The 5136-nt window shown below is 44.7% G+C and overlaps 1 long non-coding RNA gene across 1 annotated transcript; it reads left to right on the top strand.

The window, feature by feature from the left end:
* The first annotated feature begins 638 nt into the window (after nucleotides 1–638).
* LOC142570793 (uncharacterized) lies at nucleotides 639–1093 on the top strand. The gene is made up of 3 exons (XR_012825674.1): nucleotides 639–699; nucleotides 838–903; nucleotides 1022–1093. It is a non-coding gene; the product is annotated as an uncharacterized LOC142570793 (long non-coding RNA).
* Nucleotides 1094–5136: the final 4043 nt, after the last annotated feature.

Consider the following 5136-nt stretch of genomic DNA (forward strand, 5'->3'; position numbering starts at 1 on the left):
GAACACAGTAGCAATACTGTGAAAGGCAAAAACTAGCTTTTATTGGGCGAACCTGTGCCCACAAAACAGGCTACACTTAAAGCACAACGAGAACGGCGAACACAGTCGGCGATCGTCGTAAATCTGATCAGCGGGTCAAGCGCGTCGGCTTTTATAGAGCAGTCGTCGAATGTTCCAGACTAATCGTTCGGACCCGCGTGCCTTCCACAAAGTTCTACACCATTCGCGTTACGCGATGAAATCAGATAACACAAGGTTCGGCGACAACAGACAGCCGGGTAGAAGCATCGATAACTTTCCAGAAACGTCGGATACATGCAGGCGCGTCCCTCGCTGTGCGATTACAGTTGTTAAGCGGCGAAACGTGGTCGCTCGATAAAGATAAGTACACGTGTCAATATGCAATGTCATGTTCTTTATGCAGGTGGAGTTTAATCCATGGTGTTTTTGTTTTAGGTGCTTTGCACAGGTCGGAAGCTGCTGGCTCATTCACGAAATTGCAAACTCGTTGGTATGTCATTTATGGCATATGCATCATTATGTTGCTGTCTTTCATTGTTTCCACTTTTTTATTTTTTGTACATTTATTAGCTATGATCAAATGCCTGTGGTCTGTTTTATGTTCAGGCTCATCATACACACCAGTATCCACACCCCTTGCTGAAGCTACAAGGCCACACACGGAACCACATGTGCTTGGTGTGTCATTCTGATGTCGCATTGCTATGTATGTTATGGTACTGTAGTTCTTGATAGTTCTTTTAATGCAATTAGGATTCTTTACCTACTTCAGGCGTTTTGAGCCTAACTAACTATCCTCTTACGTTTTTGTTTCAGGTGGTTTATGCAGGCCTGCTTCGACACATGCTGAAGTTGCCAGCTTCACAGAGTTGCAACCTCTTGGTATGTCCCGCATGCAATATAAATCTTTATGCTGGCTTTGTTCAGTGATTATATTCTTTTTTTTTTTGACATTTAATGCACTGCAGTCAGGCAGAGCATAACCTGTGGTGTCGTTCAGATTCATCGTACAGGCCGGTATCCACATATCCGACTGGAGCTGCAAGGTCACACGCAGATCCACAAGTGCTTGGTATGTCATCCACCTTCAATTAATCGTTAAATAGGGTTCAGTGATGGGTTTTAGTGTTGCTGAGGCGAAATTTTCAGCATTTTATCTGTGAAGACTGATTTGTCTTGCTTTCTCATTTAATATTTACTCGAGACAAGTTATTTTTTGTATTCTGTATGCACCATTCGCATTCGTGATAGTCCATTAGCACTAACTTAGATTGTTTTTCATTGTAACATATTGGAAACAGAAGGTAGCACTAAATCAGCTTTGTTCTTTAGTTATGTTGCAGCTTCATGACAGAAAAAATGGCAGAACCCATCTCATCATGACTGTCGACGTAATGTGATTAGCATTCAAGCAATATAGCAGCACACCACACTGCTGAAACCACATTCATTTAAAAAATCTACAGTGGCCATTCTGAGACTATCGTTGCTTTGGCTATAGGCGACATATGGTGTCTCCGGTATCAGCTCACTTATAGCACTCGCTTGGCGAGGTTGCCCGTGAGCATGATGGCATAACGAAGACTGTGTGATGAAGATGTAATGATAAAGTACGACGTCTATGGAACAACGAAGGTATTATGACGACAACGCCATGGCGACAAGGAGATGGCAATTTTGAAACAATGACTATGGTATAATCACCACAATGTGACGATACAGCATGAGGACAATGGGATGATGCAAGTGCATGGCGACGACTCTGATGAAGGTACGGAAACAACTGCATGACAACGATGGCGACGACAATAAGATGACATGTTTGAATTGATGACAATGGAAAACAGTGCGATGACAATGGTGTGCTGATAACCATGGGATTACGATGGCGTAGTGATGACGGCACAGCGAGAGTCGGATGATGTTAGAATGACGAAGGTGGAACGAACGACCATTACGGCATCTCGACGGCAGTATGACAATGAAGTGTCCAATCATTCAGTCATGGAGATAGCCAACTTTTTTGTCGGTCAAGGCAACTGACCGCGGGCTGACACTATAAATTTTAATTCTGGCTTTTTACATGCCTCTAGCAAGATATGATTATGAGCCAGGCACACCGTAATGGGGGGCTCGAGAATAATTTGGACCACCTGGGGTTCTTCAGCGTGCACCCAGTGCATGGCACATGAGCATGTTTGCATTCTGCCCCCATCAGAATGTGCATGCGACAGCCAGGAATTGAACCTGCGAGCTCAAGCTTAGCAGCACAACACCATAGCCTCTAAACCACTGCAGCAAGAAGTGAGCTGACACATGAAAGCCCTTGAAATGCAGAGTGATCCATAGTTTCCTTGACCGAAAAAGAAATCGGCTATCTCCGTGATGAAGAGATTAGATGCTTGTTTCGTTTTCATTAAGGTCACATGTCTGGTTTCTAGGTACTTTTTTTTGGTACCTTCTTTTTTATTTTCTAAAGCGTATATATTGCGGTTGCAGAGTAGCAGCCAGTGCTTAGTCCTATTCTCTCTTTCTCGTCCCGTTCGCCACTCTGCTTTTCTATCATGAAGCCATACTAACAAGCACAGGTTCAAAATTTCTCAGAATGTTGCTGGCTGTCCAGTCATTAATGTATCTGCATTTTTATTTTTCAGCTTGCATTCACATGTTCCCTGTTGAATGCTGTAGTGTAAATGATAAGCAGCAAGTTCTTAGAGCTCCATCTCTTAAGCTTGTGTAATTGAACAATATGTTTCTTTCACTTGAGCTATGTACCTGTGTAAATTGAAATGAAAACAGCAAAGTGCATAGCTTCTACACAGTTTGCCTCACCTAGCTTTCGCTTCACGATAGTGGTGTGAGCATGAGTATTCATTAGCCAACCCTATGGCGCAGCTATGCAGCATGTAAGAAAAGCTTTTGTATGTTGCCGCTGGCACACTACCTTTTCTCAATGTCATCGTGATGGAGTGACACTGCCATGAGCCAGTGGTGCAGTTTATTGCTTCTTCCTCCTTTAGGAGCGCGCCCCATCATTCGAGCTATGACGGTTGCTAGCGTGGACGCGGTGACTTAGAAAAGCACTTGTTGTCCGTGGTGTGGCTGCAGCGTTGCACAAACCGTGAATCCTAACTCACACTGTTATCACAAGGCCAGTGCTAGGTGACGAAAACTATAAAGAACGCATGTGTTCTGCTGTTTATGTTCCAACTATGGCTGATAGTACGTTAAGCAGTGCTCATCACTGTTTCTTTTTTCCAACTCTTGCCACATCAACTACCATATGTACACGAAAATAGGTTGACTACCTACTGACATACTTGACCCCTATATAGTAAACTCACAGAAAAAAATTTAAAATATGATTTCAATATAGGTAGACCTATATCTTTCTAGAAAAATGGAACACTTTGACCATGACGCACCTTTATTTACCGCTCGGCTACTAAATCTCGTTAGTTGATGCCACAAGCTGTAACCTCGTCTGAACTCGCAGAGAAGAAAACCTCGCTATATGCTTCGCAGGCATCTTTGGCATCCCAAATGATGTTCGTGCACCGCTGAGCACATTAAATATGCAGCATTTTTTAAAGCCAGTTTTAATAATCTCCAGACTGGCCTTACGGCAGGCGTAATGGTGGAACTGAGCTTGAGATTATCTCTTTTCGGTGTCGCGGAAGAAATTGTACAGAGATGTAGTTGACATGATTATGCCGGTTCCGATGTACAGAGCCATAAACAGTGGAGGACAGGGAAACGACGTGTTAAAGCGTGTTAAGAAAATGCAGGTGCAGCCAAGCACTAAATCCTTTTTCTTTAAGTTGCATACCGGAACTTTGCCGGTACGGGCCTTTTTACAAGAGAAGGGTTTTTATTTACCATGGGGAGCAAACTGCCTTATATGTAAACAATTAGAAACAATTGACCATGTTTTTTTGCATTGTTGGGCAGGGGTTTTCTTTTGGGACGTTCTCCAAAGAACACTACAGAAAGAATTGCCTTTAAGCCCATTAGGTATTAGATTTTTGACGGTAGAAAATGAGGATGGCATGCCATTGGACTTAATTATGCTAATGGGCCTCCACTGTTTATGGAGGGCTCGAATGGCCGGTTTCTTTTGTGAGCCTGACAGCCGGCCTGCACGGCTGCTCTTCCGGGAAGCTATTTCCAAGTTCATTGATGTAATTAAAGAACAAGAATGTCCTCCGGATTGGCTGGCGAGGATTGAGCCCCTCGCCACATTAAAGGAATTTTAAACTTGACATGGCCAGCCACAATGTCACTGACCGCACAATATGCATGCGCACAAAGTTGAATGTGTGTGAGTGTATATTTATGTATCGCTTACCTTATTTCAAGAAATGATGCCCTTTTTGTTAGCTTGGTGAAACTTCCGGCAATAAAGAAAAAAAAACTCGTGGCTCAGTGGTAACGTCTCCGTCTCACACTCCGGAGGCCCTGGTTCGATTCCCACCTAGCCTATCTTGAATGTTGTTTTTTATTCATGAAGTGCCTGCTGGGATTTATCGCTCACGGCCAACGCCGACACCGACGTCGACGACACCGGCTTTTCTGCGACACGAGCTCCTTAACGCTGTCGCGTTAAAAAACGACGGCAGAGTGGTACACTTTTCAAGAGGCAGCGACAACATTCCAGTGGCTCGCGGCACCGATGATGGGGTCGATTTCTCTGTACAACTAACGAATTATTTGTTTCGAGAAACAAAAATGACGCCGGAATTCACTTTGCCATTTCTTCAAACGCGTTTCGCACCGCCTCCCGCTCTCCTCCTTCCTCTAGAAACGCCAGCGCAGCAACCTAAGCTCCCAACGGAAGCGCCATTTTCTCGAAATAAACTATGGATTGGATTCAAACGTGGCATGCCGCAGCCGCCTGTTGGATCCAATCCAATCCACCAGACGCGCCATGAGAAGCCGTATGCTCGCTCCAAACCACTCCAAACTACAGTGTACTAGAATAGGGGCAGTGTGCTCACTGCCGCATCCCTGCGCCACGTCGCCGTGGCGCACACAGCGTCGACGGCTCTGGCGCCCGCCAGAAGCGCTGCCGCCTGTTTCTCCTGAAAACTTCCTCTCGCTTCGTGTGGAGTGTGT

Source organism: Dermacentor variabilis, chromosome 2, assembly GCF_050947875.1.
Source record: "Dermacentor variabilis isolate Ectoservices chromosome 2, ASM5094787v1, whole genome shotgun sequence".
Lineage (NCBI taxonomy): Eukaryota > Metazoa > Arthropoda > Arachnida > Ixodida > Ixodidae > Dermacentor > Dermacentor variabilis.